Genomic DNA, 20871 nt, shown 5'->3' with positions numbered 1-20871 from the left:
CAGCAGTATGAAAGTGGACTAATACACTGAACATTTGAAAATTTCCAATTGCCTTCCCATTTCATTTACTTACTTTTGGGTAGTTGCCTTAACATTTTGTTTCTTTTGGTTTCTCATAGTGATTCTTACATTGAAATTATGTAGGAAAGTTTACAAAATTGCTCTTTGCTTCAGTACACAGCTTGCTTTTGGAAATATGCTCATCATTCCTAGCTTGTTCACATCAAAATGATGGTTTCCTTCAGAAGAATGACAAGAAAACTTAGTCATTGCAAATAAAAACTCTTGAGAATTACAGGCAATCAATTGAAGCTGAGCTGTGACCTCTAAACATACCCTGTCATTAAAATATATGCTTTGGGGAGGACTTAAGAGTTCGATGCCATTCAGTGCCCTACTCAGAGTTCATATGTGGAGAGGAGTTCATCTTGTATTTAAGGAAACACAAAAGACAATCCTGGAGAGGGATGTTCTTTGAACCGAGTGATCTGAGTAGTCCATAAAAATGCCATTGTAATGTCTATGGCAAATCAGCTTCACCTAATCCTAGCGTCTGGACCTGGTGAAGGTTCTTCCTGTATACTTCACCACTCATTAGTTAAATACCTGTCAAAGAAATACAAATGAAAACAAAAGCCCCATAGAAGAGGGAGTGTAAAAACAGAAATAAGCAATATTGTAACCGAGCCTGAGTAGAGAGATAGAATCTTTTAACCTGGTTTTGCCCTTTCAGAGCTCCAGAATTCTGATTTTGTGTTCCCTGCAGGCTGCATGTCTATACCTTTCAGTATTTTTTAAATCAGGAATTAAAACAACAAATAAATGTGTTTAAAATAACTAGATTCATATTCTGAAATAATTTTATATAATTTACCATGAAAAGTTAGCATTAAAATAATATATGCAGTATATTTTGATATCACCTTCTTGCTCCTTTTAAATAAGTGTCTATTAAATGTCTTTTTCCAGTTTTACTGTAACATAGGGTCATCTATTCTGTATGTTATTTTCTGCTACTTTCCTGTAAGAGTTTTTTAATGTAGGAAGAACTGACCTACTTACTCTATAGTTCATTCTTGTCTACATCCTTCCATTTATCCAATCTATTAAGTTTATATTACCAATACTGTATTTTTATATTTCTAAATCAGGAAAACAGCTGACAAGCATTCAATATGTCCCCATTTCACAGTTCATCATATTTCATCTCCTCATACTTACAAAAATTCTATGAGGTAGGCACTGCCCCATCTGACTTATAAAGATGCTGAGACCAGGGAGATAAATCAACACAACCCTGTCCTCCTTGAAGAAGTGAGATTGCCTGTATTGCAAGTTGGCGATCTGATCAGAGAACACAGACTTATACTATTATATTGTACCCTCATAATAATTACATAAATAACTACCATTTATTGATAGCTCACTCTTTGCCAGAAAGTGTGCTGACTTTGGGAGGATAAAAAAGAAAGTATAGGGTAGCGGGATGTAGTCCTGAAGTACAACAGATTCTAATTTGGAGGGCGATTTTTAAATAAATTAATACAATGATTCTGAGTGATATAAAAATGTTATTTATGTACCAAGTTCTTTGGGGATATAGAGAAGAGACTATGTGAATATGTAGGACAGAATGTGAGGAACTACGCAATTGCTTTTTGCATTAGACTGTGTGGTTCTTGTATTCTAGGTGCCAAGCTCTTAGAATTTGCTCAATACATATTTGTTGAGTTAATTAATGGAAAGTGATTAAAAGGTCGAACACCAGCTAGATTTCTGGAGAAAGGGTAGCAGTTATTGGCCAGGCCTGGAAGAGCAGTACAAGAATGACAAGTAGAGAGTACAGAACGTACAAAGGCAAACAGGGAGTGTATACAAAGCTCTGCAAGGATTGGCTGCAGTGAACAACTTGTTCATTCATCTATTTAACAAGCATTTATTCAGTGCTTACTATCTCAGGAACTGTGATGATACCAGTAGTGAACAATGCACATATTTCAGTGTGTCCAGATTACAATGGTTATGGAGAATATAAGACAGAATGTCTAAAGTGTAACTGATGACCATTGATCATGAATGTCAGGCTAAAGAGCTTTGATTTATTTTGAGAACAATGTGAAGCAAACTCTTAAGAAAGTAACTTGCTGCGATTCAAAATAAAAAGCTAAAACTTTTATCTATTTCATCAAACTTTCTTTGTAAATAATTTGCTGAAAATTTAAAAACAGATGAGTAAAATATTTGATATTTACAAAGATCGCACGGTTGCATGGGAGCATGGGAGAGATATAAGTGAGATGAGAGTCAGACTGATGAAGACTGGGAATCAGCCAGGTGGAAATGAGAAGAAACTCACATCAGGCAATAGTTACCAAATAGGAACAACTTTGGAGAGTCCTGTGGTAGGACTGTGGTAATCCAATGACTTGATGTGGCAGGGTAATGTAGGAATAAAGGAGAGAGTTGAGTCATGGATGAATCTCCTGCCTCCCTGTTTGAATTTGTTACAGTGATCCTGGTTGGATTAATTCAAAATTATGCTCATTTAAATAAGATGTTGCTTGTTAATGTTACATAAATGTGTTTTTTCTTGATGTTTTTAAGTTCCCACCCACTTTTCTTTCTACTTGAGAAGATATTTTACATCTACAGAAAAGTTCCAAGTAATGCTCAGATTAAAAGAATCAAGGGTCTGAGAGAGTTGAGTCATGGATGAATCTGAGGTTTTCTTTTTATGCACATTGGTTATGCAATGTGGAGACACTGGCTCAGAGTGAAAGCTTGGGGGAGAAACACTTATCAACTTGAGGGTAGAGGAACAGCATGAGCCAGTTCTGGAAATGGTGGTTTGAGTTGTATTTAGTAGGCAGTAAGAAAGACAGGTGTGAAACTTCTGAAAAAGGCTGATACTGAAAATGTATAATTAGAAGTCATCATAAAAGAGGTTTTAGCTGAAGCCAGGAAGGCAGATGTGCCCACCCAGGGAGAAAGCAGAAAACATAAGAAGAGAAATTGGAACTGCTCAAAAGCCTGGAAAGACAACAGTTAATGGGAGAGAAGTGGAGAGCTAGAAGGGGACTGGGAATGAGCAGGCAGAGAAATAGGTGGCATCCTCACTGGGGCCTCTGCATTAGACTTCTGATTAAATTTGTTTACAAGCCTGGCAGAGCAATAATTAATGCTGATGAACTGAGTTGCTCGCAGATCACAGATTCTGTTGTGCCCTTGACACTGGGAATTTCAAGGCTTCTCTGAATATCCAAAAACAATAGGCAGACTTTGCAAAATTTGAAAACCAACTTTACAAATAAAGCACTCAAGTTTGTCTAAATGGAATCTGGGGACTTAATTCAACCCTTTTAAAGAGAAGAATATTTCTCTAGTTGTTGCCTGGCATCTACTTTCTTTTCCATAATCTTTGTTGCAAAAATTAATCTTTGCCTATTAAAATAGTGTTAAGCATTGGGTTCTGGCAGCGATACTAGAACAAGGGCCTGGTTTTATAGGATGAGAAGCGCCTAAGTAAAGGAGGTTCTTTCCAGAGTGATGGAAAATAAAGAAATTCTTCTTTAAATATTTAATCAATAAATAGACAAGTGAAAGCCTGTATGTGTCTTAGAAAGATGAGGTTTCTTCTTATTATTTCTACTTCTCCCGCCTCCCTGTTTGAATGTGTTATAGTGATCCTGGTTGGATTAATACAAAATAATGCTTATTTAAATGATAAGATGTTGCTTGTTAATGTTACATAAATGTGTTTTATCTTGATGTTTTTAAGTTCCCATCCACTTTTCTTTCTATTTGAGAAGATATTTTATATCTACAGAAAAGTTCCAAGTAATGCTCAGATTAAAAGAATCAAGGGTCTCTCATAAATCAGTTCCAGGTTACTGTTGACCATTAGAGGCAGACTGGGTGCAAACGTGATGGGCCAGTAATGTATTGGCATCAACGCCAGTCTCTGCCCCAACCTCCCTTGGGTCAGCAGTTGTACCTATATCATTGGAACATCTGCATGTCAGATCAGCATTACTACAGATAACTGGTTTGACTATGCTTTAATCTGAGAGAGCTCAGCAGGATAGTGAGGTGTCTTGAGTCTGGAGCTTGAAGGCATGGATTAATTACTTACTTCCTAATCACCTTATTACCATGTAACTCTGGGCAAGTTACTCCATCTTTTGTAATTCAGTTTTTTGCTATTGTTGTTTTGCTTGGATTTTTTTTTTTTTTTTCCTTTTTGAGGCGGAGTCTTGCTCTGTCGCCCAGGTTGGAGTGCAGTGGGGAGATCTCGGCTCACTGCAACCTCCTCCTCCAGGATCCAAGTGATTCTCCTACCTCGGTCTCCCGAGAAATTGGGATTACAGGAGCATGCTACCGTGCCCGGGTAATTTTTTGTATTTTTAGTAGCGGTGGGGTTTCACTGTGTTAGCCAGGATCAGGATAGTCTCGATCTCCTAACCTCGTGATCTGCACGCCTCAGCCTCCCAAAGTGCTGGGATTATAGGTGTAAGCCACCATGCCCAGTCTCTTTGATTTTTAATATGTAAAACAGTGATAGAGTTAAGATTGTAATGGGGAAGATAAGACTTTCTGGGTTCTCATGAGGATTACATGATGAAATAGATCAATAAGTGAAATGAGGAATCTGTGTTCCAGGGTTACAGAGCATATTTGCACCAGTGGCTTCACTAATCTGTTTCTGCAGTCTTCTGTATTTAACCTCTTGGCGCTTGTAAAGTCCTTTTAGATAATTTAATCTTAAAATGTTTAAAGTTATTTAATAAGAGGACTATAAAAATTGTATCTAATAGTATTGGTCCTTCTATTTTTCTCTTAAATTCATCTTGACTATTCATTTGCATATTGCATTGACCAGGCTGGGCACGCTTCCTTTTTAGCTCCCATTGTTTCTAAAATATTTTTTAAAAAAACAGTTTTAGAATTTTTTATTTCATATATATGAATATATGTATATATTCATATATATGCATATATGACTATATGTATATATGAATATGTATATATTTGTATATGTACATATGTATATATATACGTATACATCCATATATGGATACATCCATATATATCCATATATATATATATATATATATATCACGATTGTTAATGTTTTAACAACAAGACATCTGGAGCCAAACCACATGGATTTTAATTTTGGCTCCTCCATTAATACTTCCTTTGATGACAAGCAAGTTGTGAAAATCCCTGTGCATCAGTTTCCTCATCTACAAATCAGGATAATTTAGTATGTAGTTTATATAGCTGGGAAGATTAAATGACTCGGCATAGGCAAAAGGCTTAGAAAAATGCCTGGTGTATAAGTGTTTTTTTGCTCTTAAGTTATGCGACCTTTATCTTTATTAAGGATGGATCCATCATTTTAATAACACTTTAGGAATGAAGATAAAGTCACTGTCTTGCTACATTTAAATTAAATGATACAACTAGTCAATTTAAAATATTTGAAGCATTTTCAAATTACTTTCTAAATGGAAAGAAATGACTTAGTTGAGTAGCTTTACTCTGAATGATAATGCTGAGGTGTACACCTGGGCACAAAGCCCCAGGTTTTTGGGTCAATTCAAAAAATGAAGAGCCAGTATATTGATTTCAAGAGAACTGATGAAAATGAACAATTTTTGTGATGACAGTAAAATTGTTATGGATCACATTATTATATTTTTTAAATTCCCTAATATTTTCTTAGAGTATGCTTAAATGGTTTATTTGAAGAGCTAATAATTTAAGGTGGGAAAACTTGAACCAATTTTCATCCTGGTCATTCTTCAATTGACATATACTTCCTATGTTTATTTCATGTTTCTGACTTTGTTATTTTCCTAGAGTGGCTACCATCTTACTAAAATATAATAATACTACAGTAAGTAAAGACCAATAATGTTGAACTGATTAACAGTAAGCATAAGAAAGGAAATATTAGAATAGTCAGGTAAAAATAATCTATCACACAATGTGATAAACTATGAAACAAGACTGAAGAATAAAATGGAAGCCTGGGAGAAGAATACCTGTGGTTACCTAAAAGAATCAGTAAATATCTCTCAGTTGGGAATACATTAAGAAGATCCTTAAAGAGATTAGCAATTTAGCAGGTGGACAGAATGTTAGTTCTTGTAAAGTGGAGCAAACGCATTCAACCAGAAAGGACTGCAGGTACCAAGTATGAAAAATGGGAGGACATGGGGTATTCTGAGGTCCAAAAAATTCAGTAGCACTGGAACATATTTTGAGAAAGGGATTTCTATGAAATTAGATCAAGGTAGATAGGGAAACATATATAACGCTACTAGCAACAATAACAATAACAATAATAACAAGGTCATAGCTGCCAATGACTGATTATTTACTATTGTTATGTGCTATACTAAGTGCTAATACTATATATGCTTAAATTATTTTATTCAGTCTTTTTTTTTTTTTTTTTGAGACTGGCTCTGTCACCCAGGCTGGAGTGTAGTGATGTGATCTCAGGTCACTGCCACCTCCGTCTCCTGGCTGGGATTACACATGCCCGCCACAACGCCCGTCTAATTTTTGTATTTTTACTAGAGATGGGGTTTCTCCATCTTGGCCAGGCTAGTACTGAACCCCTGACCTCAGGTGATCTGCCTACCTTGGCCTCCCAAAGTGCTGGAATTACAGGTGTGAGCCACTGTGTCCAGCCATTTCATTCAATCTTTACAACCACCCAATGAAATAGGAATTTTATTATCTCCATCTTAAAGAAGGGGAAACTAATTATTAAGATGGAGCAATGTGCTCAAGTTCACACAACTTTGAAGTGATGGACACGTATTTGAACTTAGGCAGCTTGATTGACATATGAACCAAGGATTCTTAAAGAGAATTAAAAAATAATCGATACTATACAGTTCCTAAGTAAAATATGCTAAAAATTCTATTAAAAAATCAAGTAGGTATTAGAAGTCACTATTTGGAGTCTTAAGTTTGTGTCTTGGTTCAGCCTCTTAGATTGGCATTACTTTATGTAAGTAGAAGCATTGAATATGTAATAATAACAATATAATAACAAAAACTGGGTGATTAAAAGAGATTGAAGGTAGAAGAAAGACTACATTACCTCATTTTTTATATCAGGGAATCCCTAAATACTAAATATAAAATATGAGTTTAAAAATATGATGTATTAAGCAAACATGTTTTTAATTTTTTAAATAATTTTATATTTCAATGATCACCAATTAACATCTACTTGTCACCAGAAATATTTATAAGGAGGCCAACATTTTCTTCATCTTCGCCACAGCTTTTTCTTAAAGAAGTGAAACTGAATTTGATAATTTTAATATAATGACTTAAGATGTTTAACCACAATTTTATGTAATATTTTCAATCATTTATATTTCTATCTGCCTTTTTTTTTAACATGGAAACACATCTGAAATGATGCTCTTCAACTATAAACATTTAAAAGATTTATAAGTTATTGTTACTGGCATACTTTTTTCCTCTTAGACAATTTTGTATGCTTGTATAATTTGTATAGTAAACATGCATAGTTTAATACGCAATACATTTATCTAAAAGACCTTATTTCCAGTGTGGAGACTGGATACCAAAAAAGTGGTATGTGTAGGCTGTTTTGAGGCTCCAGGCTCATAAGAGTGGGCTTTTCATGTTGTAGGAGATCTGCCTCTCCAAGCCCCAGCAAGAGAATCAACCCCAGGCAGCTGCAGCAGGGCAGTGGCAAAGTTGGGTGACCACGGATGCTAGGATCCACTCTTTACCTGACTCCCAAATCAACAAAATCTTGTATTGTCAATCATGTCAACTCCTAGTACTTCAGAGCTCTATTTCTGGCTATGTTTGAAGCTTCCCTCACTCTCATTTGTTGATTATTAATCCCCAGACAGTTCCAAGTTTTTTGGTTCATTATCACATTTCATTTGGGGTTTCTTCCCATAAGCCTTTCTCATCCAACACTAACTGCAGAGTTTTTCTCAATATATCTTTCACAAGTGGCCTCAGAGCTCTGATAACTTCACACAGGAGACGGTTGGGTGTTGCAGTTAGAAACAGTGCCCATGGACTTCAGGGGGAAAGGGTGGCTTTTGTTTTCATACTTGTTAATATTTACATCTTCCTCTGTTGGCACCTGGCTCAGCATAGTAAAAGTGATTAGGCTCATTTTCCCTAATGCTAATCACAAGAAAGAAAAAATTCCAGAATTCTTGCGTTTCTTCTGTTTTCTCTTCAACCTACATTTCTTTCTATCTTCATTCTACACCTGAGTTCTAAAATAACACTGGGCTGCTAATTAAAACCCAAAATGAAAACAAAAACAGTATAGGTGCTAAATATTATTTCTGTTTTTCTGAATCTCTGATTCATGGTTACCCTAAGAAGTAATATATTATTTGCCAGTCACTAGAGCTTTGGGGTAGAATCCTTAATCAGCATCGAGTTAAATAAACTTACTGCAATTAAATTTTCTGTGGTATCATAGAGATTTCCAACCTGATCCGCAACATGACTTTGAAGGCTTTAGGATCAAGATGAGCATGAACTGATCTCACTAAACCACAGTTGACTCTCACCAGAATTCCATTGAGTAATAGAGATGCGATTCTTTTTTCCATTAAATAAAATGTCTGCCTTAGCCAAACATAGTTAGATACGAGGGCTACAGGGATGTATTACACAGGCCTAGATCATACTCTCAAGACTTGACAATCAAATAGGGCAGACAATCAGAAAATTAAAATCAAGGAAGATAATAGCGACATTGAAAAGGGATTCAGAACCCTGGAGAAGAATAACCCTACAAAAATTCAGGGGTCAGGAAGTCTTCTCAGGAGAGATGACATCTCAGCTGAGGATTAAAGTTTCCATGGGAATGACCCAGGTAAAATCTAATGAAATTCTCAGTGAGGAAATTATGTTTAAACTTCCCAGTTGAATTATTGTGAATGAAAGTGCTACCTCTTTTTCTCCTGGAATTTTTCTCCTCCCTGAGGCAATTATAGAAGCAAATTTTCCTGCAGAAAAAAAGAATCAATGTGTTGTTTTGAAACTTGGCTGCACCATCACAAAACCAGCAGCAGCCAAACCTACAGATAGAGAAACCTGTAAGGAGGAGAAAGGAGAGATAACAGAGGTAGACTGTCCCAAGAGGCCTGTTTGCTCCTTGATAAAGCGAGAGGAAGAGAAAGAGACGAGAGAGAGAGAGAGAGAGAGAAAGCAAGGTCCCATATAAAAGAATCTTTCCCCTGAGCAGCAGAGATGCTGAGCAAAGTTGCTGGGTTATCAGTGTTGTGAATAAATGGTGTCAGCTTAACATTTTCCTGCTGGTACAGACAGAACACCCCTGAGAAAAAGACACTGATCTTAGTTTTGTTTATTCAATTGGGGGCGATGTCTTGCCAGGTTTTGATAAATGTGTTTAGAAAGTGAAAGGGATATAGTTATTGTGCAGCTTCTGCTTTTCACAATGTTAGTGTTACCCGTCTGAATTACAGAGTGTGTCTCAAGTGGTGCATATTTAAAACACAAACCATCAGGCGATCGTTACTGTGGCCAATGCCTATTAAGATAGGCCTAGCGATGCCCCTCAAACTTGCTTTGCCCATTAGCCCAGATCAGGCTGTGTTTATACAGGATTTGAAGAAATATACCCTATTTTCTGTAATAGCTGGTCACTGGTGTATGAAATTCCTTTTAGTGAGATAAACTTTTCATTCTGCAAGCTGCAGCTGAGGCTCAAAATGCAAATAGCCCTATGGAGATGAAGCTTTTGATTTTCATACTTTCCCATAAGTGAACTGAATGAAATGTTATCATTTAAGAGCATTTTTAAAATGCATGTAGGAATTGAAGATGATTTTGTGTTTCTGTGTGTATAAAAGAAAGAAAGGAGAAATAAAGAGATGAAGTCAGGGAAGAGAGAGAGAGAGAGGAGAGTGGCCAAGTTGCAACAGTAGAAGGTGAAAAGTGAAAAGGGCCTTTTCTGAGTTGCCACCATGATTTTTACATAGGCAGAATGGTTGAATAGAGACCATCTTGAATTTAGATGAGGTAAATTAAATAGATCCATATATCTATACAGATACACACAGACACACACACACACCACAGAATATATATATAGATTCTCACACAAATATACCACTTAGTCATGGGATATCGTGGAGAGAAGGAAGATTTTATAGAAAAATGAAGCTGTTGGCAGTGTGTGTACCCTTCCACGTCAGCATCACTATCCCACCTACTTAGGAGGCCTACAAGACACTCACTTTTTAAGGAGTGTTGATAACAAATTGGTCAAAAAATTTTACAAAAAAAAGATGAGCTATGTGAGGTCCTTACAGCTAGAGAAAAGAGGATGGGAATGAATGTCGGGAAAGGAAATCTGGCCACTAAAAAATGAATCTTCCCTAAAGCCAACCCTTGAAAACACCTTTTCTGACATCTTGCAATAGGTAAACAGCTGAAGCAATGAAGTATCATGAAAATTCTGCTGACTCCAGAATCAGGCAAACCTAGATTTAAGTCTGTGTGCTACCATTTACTATTTGTTTGACTTTGAACCTGTTAAACTATCTAAGCTTCAGTTTCTTATATATCTAAGCTTCAGTTTATTATAAAAATAGATAGATAAATTATCTAGATCATAAGAAGATTTGTTGTCTTCCTTCCAGTGGAGGAGAGAGTAAAAGACAGTAATTACAGAGTTTTTATATAAGGCAGTTGTTTCCAATATAGTATAAACTCGTAGGTCAAAAGAACTCAAAAAGAATCAAACCAAAATTCTTTTCCTCCAATCACTTTATAAAACAATCAAACTCACCATGTGTACTTTTCTCGTTGGTTGTTTAGTACAATCTTTGCATTTGTTTATTTATTTATAAATTTGTTTTCTTAATAGTAGTTTAGGGGATATTCACTGTTTCAATTCAAAAATAAGTTAAGGCATCTTGACCTATGGTTGGAAAGCTGAAAGATGGTACAAAAGAGGATAAGTCTAGGTTGCAGTGTTGCTGATGTGTAGAACACTATAAATGACAAATATCAGACTTCAGTGAAAGGCAATAGTGTAAATGTACTAATTTTCTCATTTTTATCATAGCAAGTCAACAACTACTGACTCATATTGAAATATATGAAAACTCATATGCAAACACATACCAAACAAAAATAAACCCTATAATAATGTGTTCTATCAATATACATATATGTGTATATACATAGATATGTATCTATCTATATAGATAGATGTGTGTGTGTGAATATATATATATATATATATATATATAGTTAGTTAGTTAGTTATTTTAGAGCAGTTATTTGAAAAGTATAGCCTGTGAACCAAATTTGTTCTACCACTGGGTTTTTATAATAAATAAGGTTTTGTTTTTGTTTTTGTTTTTTGTTTTTTTGAGACGGAGTCTTGTTCGTTACTCAGTGGCCCGATCTCAACTCACTGCAAGCTCTGCCTCTCAGGTTTACGCCATTCTCCTGCCTCAGCCTCCTGAGTAGCTGGGACTACAGGCGCCCGCCGCCACGCCCGGCTAATTTTTTGTCTTTTTTATAGAGACGGGGTTTCACCGTGTTAGCCAGGATGGTCTCTATCTCCTGACCTTGTGATCCACCCACCTCCGCCTCCCAAAGTGTTGGGATTATAGGCGTGAGCCACCGTGCCCGGCTTTTTTTGTTTTTTGTTTGTTTGTTTGTTTTGAGACAGAGCTTCGCTCTGTCAACCAGGCTGGAGTGCAGTGGCACCATCTCAGCTCACTGCAAGCTCCGCCTCCGGGTTCATGCTATTCCTCTGCCTCAGCCTCCCCAGTATCCGAGACTACAGGCTCCCGCCACCACATCTTTTTTTTTTTTTTTTTTTTTTGTATTTTTAGTAGAGACAGGGTTTCACCATTTTAGCCAGGATAGTCTCCATCTCCTGACCTCGTGATCTGCCCACCTCGGCCTCCCAAAGTGCTGGGATTACAGACATGAGTCACCATGCCCGGCCATAAATAAAGTTTTATTGAAACACATTTACACCCATTCCTTTGTGTCTGTGGCACTACAATGCATAAAGCACGTGAATAATTATAATAGAGACTGTCAGGGGCCTGCAAAGCTAAAAATAATTACTATCTGTTCCTTCACTGACCCTGTTTCAGAAGAATATTTTAGAAGGTACTATCATTTATCGAGAATTATCAAATTTTCAATCACTTTAGTTTCACTTCAGTTACATTTTTATTTTGTTATAGTCAAGTGAATAGTATGCTTTTAGTATAAATTTAAATATGAAATGTGAAAAGATACATCAGATGATACACATTAGTCCTATCTGCACTAGAGCAAATGAATGTGCAGAATGTTTAGCAAAAACAGTCAGATGAATTGGATTTCTGTTGGGCTTTCTACTCTCTTTGCCCAGGTCTATCTTTTGTTTTTCTGGAAATAACAGCTTATATAAAGTTGGTGGCCAAGCCACCCTAGGCATTGTTGGAACAGAAAAACTTTCTTTACAATTGGTCATATATTTGCTGCCTCTCTCTTTCTCAATGATTTGAGCACTATTTTCCAAGTGGAAGAAAATAAAATATAGAATTTTTCTGATTTGAAACCCTGATTATATTGCTCTGTCTCAGCCATGTAATAAACCTAATAATTCCCCAAATTCCTGTTGAATTCTGCCTCCAAAAAATGACCTTCTTTTTAGGACTGATAGAAAGCCTCTTTCACTTTTTATTTTATATTTTATTTTAATTAATCACTCAATCACTTGCTGAAACCCAGATAAACCAATCAGCATGTCATTTTATATTGTAGTTGTAAATGCCATAATTTATAGTGGAAAATTAGAAAATTTAATTTGAAATGTTTTAAGCTAAATGAAACGTCTATACTTCCTTTTCAAACCTTCTTTTGTTTCTTTTTTTAATCCAATCATATAAAATTTGTATGTAGATTTAGAAATAATAAAAAATGTATTATTATGTAGAAGAGTATAATGGGCTTGACACATTTTTTAAAATCTCAGAAAATAAATGATTTAACATATTTAGAAAGAAAATAGCTGAAATAACTAATAATATTAATAATTTTTAAAATTCATTTGTTACTCTCAGGTTAGAGTACCTATATTGTGTTCTATACTCCCCATGGTTTAAAAAAATGAGACTATTAATAGATGCACATAGATTAAAAAAATAAAAATTTAGGATTAATACACATTCAATTTTTATGCACACTAGAGCACAATGCAAACAATTTAGAATAGATTTACCCTTGACAATTATTTCAATAATTATCAAAAACACATACAAATATTTCAAAGGCAAACTTCTCCCCTTACCTTAAGATAGTAAACCTTGGGTTTTCCAAAAGTATTTGAGATGAGAAATAAAATACAGAAATTGATAAATGGTTTTCTATCATAGACATTGTTATATATGTATGTTTACACTGTACTAGAAGACTGATTAAATGGGCAACTTGCTCTGAGTAAAAAGAGGTGAATTTTCTGCTACAGAATTCCTACATATAAACATGTGGCTACCTCAGGATAATCTACCCTCAAAGACACAGCAAAGTAACATTAAGAAAACAACTGTGCTGGTTCCCGGGGAACATCTTCCACTTAGTGGATAGTGGTGAAGTGGTTGCTAGACAACTCAAGTGTTACATTTGTGCTAATGTTATTGTGCTTGGAGGGTCACAGATACTTAATCACACAGGATGGAACAGAAGGGGTTCTGTTAGCAAACCAATCATCTGTAAAATAATTGACATTGGAAATGTATAAAAAATCTGGTTGCAAATGATCAGATAGTTTATATATTTACTTTGCTTCTTCCTTATGTAATGAGCAAAATTTACATCAGGAAAGAGCAGAAAATGCAGCAATTTTAAGCTTTTGACTCAGGGGATAGATACTTACGTATATACATACCCATTGTACTCCCCAAGATCAAGATATATGATATTTTTAGTACCCAGGAGGGATCCCTTATATTTCTTTCCATATCAATACCTCCCTAAAGGAACCAGTATTTTAGCTTCTATTGCCATAAATTTATTATGTTCATTATTGAAATGTGTATATATGAAAGCATATTGCATATAATTTTTTGCATCTGGCTTCTTTTGTTCAATATAGTGCTTTTAAGATGCAGTTATTACATCTATCTGTATGTTGCTGTATTTTATTTTCTTTTTAAAATAAATTTTATAAAATTGTGTAATATAACATTCATTATATATGAAATTTATTTATACATTCTGTTATTTGTGAATATTTTTACTGCTTCAAATTTAGGTTATTTAAGTAAAGCTTCTAGCTACATTCTGGTATATGTCTTTTTATAAGCAAATACATGAATTTCTCTTGGGTTCTTATTTAGGAGCAAAATTACTCTTATAAATACTACCCGTTTTCCATAGTTAGTTTTACTATTTTACACTGCTACCAGCAATGCAGCAGAGATCCATAACCTTGACAACACTTGGAATTGTCAGATTTTAATTTTAGTAATTCTAGCAAGTGTGAGTGGTTTTAATGTGTATTTTTCTGATAAGTAATGCCGTTGAGCACTTTGTTCATGTGATTACTATTTGGATATGCTCTTTTGTAAAGGTAATTTTCGAGTGCTCTGTTCATCTTTTATTGGGTTGTTTGTGTTTTTAAAAATTGACAGCTTAAATTTCAAATATGTGGGGATCTTCTCTTTAACTTTCTGTTATTGATTTCCAGTTGTTTTATTGCCACTTACTAAAAAACAATTTATATTGAAAATCCTTTGATATTTGTTGATATTTGCCTTTTATATTTCTTGATATAAACCTAACATATGACCTGTTTTATTAAACATTTTGTGTGTACTTGAGAAGAATGTATATTCTGTAATTATTGAGTATAATGTTCTCAACAGCAAAGAAATTGAGTGGACCAATACAACTATTCAAATCTTTTATATCTTTGATGATTTGTATCTGCTGCTTCCATCATTTATTAAGAGAAGTTAATTAAAATATCCAACTACAGTTGTAGCTTTTTCTATTGTCTTTATTTCTGTAAAATGTTGATTTTTACATTTTAAAGAAATATTATTAGTCAATACAAATTTTCAATATTGTAGTCTTTTTAATGTATTCCTTTCTAAAATGAAACATCTCTATCTATCTTTAATCAGATTTCTTCCCTTGGTGTTTTCTTTGATATTAAGAAAGCCACAGTAGTTTTCTTTTGATTAGTATGTTTCTATTGTTTACTTTCTACCTGTGTCTTTGTGTTTACAATGAATCTTTTTTTAAAATTATAGAAGTGGGCTTGTTTCTTTTTCTTTTTAACAATCTGATAATATTTTCTTCTAGCTAGACTATTTAGTCTATTTCTGTTTAATACAGTGACAGATAGACTTGGTTTACCTCATCTTGTCCTTATTTATTTATCTATCCTTTACTGCCTTCTGTTAAATTATCAAATATGTGTACAGTCTGCTTTATTGCTTTTGTATTAGTTATACCATAGGGTTTTTTTTAGTATACCTTTTTGGTTGCTGTAAACACTATAATATGCAACCTAAATGTATTAAATTCTACATCAAATTAGGGCTATATTACTCTCAGTGCAACATGTAATTACTATTTACCTGTCTGTTATATATATGTTATTATCATATATTTTTCTCTATTCATAGTGTGACCATCATATGACATAGTTATTGTTTTGGCTTTAAATCCTCAGAGGTATATTATACTGTATCAACAAGCTAAGTTGGAACTACATTTTCTAAAATTTTATTTCCTATGTGGTTTCAGGTTAGGCTTGGCCACAAAAGAATCTTGTGTGATATTGAAAATGTGGGTGTGAAGCAGCAGCCATGATTCTAAGGTTGGTTAAGTGTCCTGGATGTTGTTGGAGCGTGCATACCTTATGGCTAACCTACTGGGTCACATTGTGGTATGGAGACTTGTAATACAAAAATATTTATCTTGAGAGTTTGACATTAATGTCTAGCTACCAATATAAACGTTATCTAAATTTAAAGAACTAATTTTTCACTCATTTTGAAACATAATTCAGCAACAAGTATAAAAGGAATCACCTACAGATTACATGCATTCTCAATATTTTAATCAAGTCAGCTGTAAATGAAGTGCATATAAATTTGAGTGCATCCAAATACAAGTGGATTTTGAGTCCTGACACTATATGAACTATATGGAGATTGGTTTATAAAATAAGAGTTTATAAAATAACACCTTCCATTAATGAAAACACCATTTTGATTTGGTATGTAGTGCCCATACAGTTACGGGCTCTGTTGAACACTGAACATTGACCCAGGTATGTAGACACATAATATCTATTTAGAAGGGTAAATAACTTGTAAATTCATCACAACCAATCTATTTCAGTAGAAAGTACCATCTCCACCCTTTAATAGTCATCTGACATATTTTACATTTATTTATTTATTTTTTGTTTTCCTTCACTAGAATGTAAACTTCCTGGGAATCTATTTAATTACTGCCATGTCCTGCTATTTGTTTAATGCTTTGTGCATTGCAATTGTTTAATATTGTTAATTAAAAGACAAAACTCTATTAAGGATTTCAAAGGGGTGTTATAGATCAAGTGTTTTTGTTCCCCTAAAATTCATATGCTGAAGTCCTACCCCACAATGTAATGGTAGGGGGTGGGGCCTTTGGTAGACAATTGCATCATGGGGGTACAGCTTTCATGAATGGATTAGTATCCCTAAAAGAGAGACTCCAGAAAGCTCTGTTGCTCTGTTCAAAAAGTTGGCTCTCTGCAACCTAGAAGAGAAGCTTTACTAGAACTTCTGCACTGCGATCTCAGATTTCCTTCTTCTAGTACTGTGAGAAACACATTTCTGTTGTTCATAAGCCATTCAGTCTATGATGTTTCTTTAAAGAAACCTGAACTAAGACAACGAGCTTAGTAGATTTTACTAATAAAAATTATTCTTAGACCTGAGCTGATAGTGCAACCACCATCATAAATTTGACAGTTGCTGTACTACATGAGAAAAAGAGAGTTCAAGAGGAGTTTTAATTGGCAGTTAAATGCCAGAACTATTGCCTGGCTCAACTCAACCATGAAGAGACCAATAATACTGATCCTATAATTTTTGTGGAAAGTGGGCCAACTGATAATACCTGGAAAACAGCATGAATAGCTACTCTACTGCATATACTCTTTGGGATATAAATACTTAATTGTCTGTAAGTTTTTGAAGATATTAAACATTTTCCAATACAATTTCAATGGCAACACAGTATCATATATGTAATATAATATCACATATGTCATATGGAGATATACATATATATATATATATATATATATACATGCACACATTTATCTGCCATGATTTATTTAACAATTATTTCCCTAGCATTTGTTTGCTACAAATTTTTTTCATTTCAGACCGGGCATGGTGGTTCACACCTGTAATCCCAGCACTTTGGGAGGCCGAGGTGGGCAGATCACAAGGTCAGGAGATTGAGACCATCCTGGCTAACATGGTGAAACCCTGTCTCTATTTAAAATACAAAAAATTAGCCAGGTGTGGTGGCATGCACCTGTAATTCCAGCTACTTGGGAGGCTGAGGCAGGAGAATTGCTTGAACCTGGAAGGTAGAGGTTGCAGTGAGCCAAGATCATGCCACTGTACTCCAGCCTGTGTGACAGATTGAGACTCTGTCTCAAAACATTTTTACATTTTAAATCACACTGAAATAAATGTTTTGTGTATAAATCTCTGCCCATATTTCATATTAACAATTAAGAAAAAAGTAAATAGGAATTTCCCTATGAAAGAACTATTAGGATATTTTTATGATGGTTTTTGAATGCCATAATATTACCTTACTCCATATTTATTTTTATTGGTTTATCTCTGCTACAGGACTGCAAAGAAGGATGACAGATTAGTTCCTTATTTATCTGAAACTCTTTGGATGTAAGTTCTATGAATTTAATTCAAATAGCTAAAACTCCAAGTATCATTAAGGAAAAAAATGATAATCTGTTTGGTATATCATCTTTCTAAAATGTGTTATTCATCTCTTAGTTTATTTTGTGCTGTTTAACAAAATATCTGACGCTGCATACTTTTTAAAGACGAGAAATTTACTGTCTCACAGTTCTGAAGGCTGGGAAGTCCAAGATCAAAGTGCTAGCAAACTCAATGGCTGCTGAGGGCTGCTCTCTGCTTCCAAGGTGGTACCTTGTTGCTGCATTCTCTGGAGGGAAGGAATGCTGTATCCTCACATGGCAGAAGAGCAGAAGATTAAGAGGGCCCAGTGTTGTGTGAAGCCTTTTATAAGGACGTTAATCCCATTCATGGGGGAGGAGTCCTCATGACCAAATCAATTCTTAAAGACCCCCATCTCTATCACATTGGTCATTAAGTTTTGTGGAGGCTAAAGCAACTCCATCTTCGATGCTAATCTGCTATATTAACTTCTGATTAACCCTTGTTCTGGGACTGCCTCTAAGATTTCCATTGTATCTATTGTTCCTTGGGTAAGTGCAATTACTTATGAGAAATCTTGTCCTTAGGTTAAATGATTTTGATGTTACCCTAAGTCTTGTGCTTAAGGAATTGTCCTACATATCCCTTCTGAATCACTTATACCCCTTCCCTGTGATACAGAAGCCCTGGGTCTGCCGGGGCTTCTATACCACAGGGAAAGGTTGTACGTGATTCCCAGGTATCACGTCATGGGAATTCACTATCTTGTCTCTCTGCCACTCGAGACACGAATATATCTTTTGTTTGTATGTCCCTATTAAATGCTTATTTCTCAGACACTGGATATACCAGCCTCTTTCTTTCACCTCTCAGCTCTCCCTGGATCTGGGGGGCAGTTTTTCATAGATGTGCCCACAAGTTTCATCACCTGAATTTGGAAGGGGGCACATTCAAACCATAGGAACATCTTTTCTTTAAAGGAGTATAAGGAACATATACTTATATCCTCTTAATGACTTGGGTTATCATTATGAAGATAAATGTGTTTCTCTTATTTTAATATGATTAAAAACAGGCCTTTTGGGGGGATAGCCAGCACTGAGCACTTTTACATCTGGTTACCTTGGAATATTGAACAAACAACTTAACCTTTGTTTGAATCTCAATTTTCTTTTCTGTAAAATGAAGACAATAATATTACTACAATCAACCGATGTGAGGATTAGAAATCATACAGGGGAAAGGCATAAAATCACAGCAGGCCCATTGTCGACCAGAGCAAATGCCAGCTATGAAAATGGTGTTGCATTTGAAAACTACAGAGGCATGAAACTGTTTTCCCTTGCAATAAATGTTAACAGTATTTTGCAACTTTAACTGGAATGTTATTGGACATGTGTGTGAGTGTGTACATGTACATGTCCGTGTGTATGTAAATGTGTTTATGTACATATTAGTGTATATATTTCCACACTCGCTGTTAGTAACAATCCTTCTTCTGGATTCCAGCACCATTTAAGTAGTCTCTCCTGGTGTAATTTATTATATTTAATCAACTGAAAGTTTGGAAACCAGAAAGCCCTTTAGCAGTATTGACTTGAAGATAAGTCCTCTAAGTAAAGTCAATAGACTCTAATGCTTTTGTTTTCCCACACTTACTTCATTTGTTAAGTGTCCTTTGTACTCCATTTTCATGCTACTGATTGTATTTTGAATAAGTGAGGTTGCAAGATAGCTAGGTTTCCAATAAATAAATGACATTAAACTGTAAAATTGTGATATGAGAATTTGTTCATTTGGTTTTAGTGTTTATTTTTAAAACCACTTTGTTGAGATGATTGACATGTAAACAGCTGTACCTATTTAATGTATACAATTTGATAAGTACATGCCTGTGAAACCATCACCACTATCAAAGCCATAAACATATTCATCATCTTCCAAAGTTTCCTCCCAGCCCCTTTATTTATATTATTATGTTTGAAGGTAAGAACACTTAACATAAGATCTACTTTCTTAGTAAATTTTAAGTACGTGGTACAGTAATTGCTATACGATATTTATTCTTCAGTCCCTGAAAAACCAGTGTTCTACTAAAAGTTATCTGTCTCTAACTTATCTCAAGATTTAAAAAATTAAGCAGGAGAGTATATTCACCAATATTCTGAAGATTTCAGAATCATGTTTCTGGAAAACTCTAACTCTTCATTTACTGCCTCATTACTTACTTCCTTAAAGTTTCACGCCAGTAAACATTTTCAGATAATAACGTCTGTTTCACCAGGAAAAGACTGGTAAATTCTAGCTGATTATAGACCCTCTTCTCCAGAGCAGTGTTGGGCAGGGTTCCCCCCCTAACCGGGAGAGGAAGCAGTAGCCACTTATCTTCCAGCACTGCAGAAGCAGGACCAGCTACATAATTGTGGAGTCCAGTGAAAAATGAAAATGAGAGATTCCTTGTTCAAACATATGAAAGATTTCAAAATAGGGATAGTAGAGCAAAATCAAGCACAGTTGCCCCGAAAGCTAGCCTTGTGAGGAGACACTTCCTAGGGTGGCCCTTGACTTTGCACCAGAGGAAGAGGTACAAGCTTTGCATCCCTGAACCACTGCTTTCTCCCAAGCTAGACCTTGTGCAAAGGGAAGGGGGATGAGACTATTATCTATGGGCTTTCAGCTATGCATCAGAGTTTTCTTGCATCTTATTTAATTCTTACAATAACTCTGTTAGACAAGTCTTGTCACCACATTTTTTGCATATGTGAGAGTCAGAAAATTTGTTTAATTTGTCAAAGTCGTAAGTGTTTCTCTCTGGATCCCTGGCTTCTGCCAAACTCCCTTTCTTGTTTCCAGAGAC

Source organism: Piliocolobus tephrosceles, chromosome 6 (genome assembly GCF_002776525.5).
Source record: "Piliocolobus tephrosceles isolate RC106 chromosome 6, ASM277652v3, whole genome shotgun sequence".
NCBI classification, from domain to species: Eukaryota; Metazoa; Chordata; class Mammalia; order Primates; family Cercopithecidae; genus Piliocolobus; species Piliocolobus tephrosceles.
Note: the sequence above shows the minus strand (reverse complement) of the source record.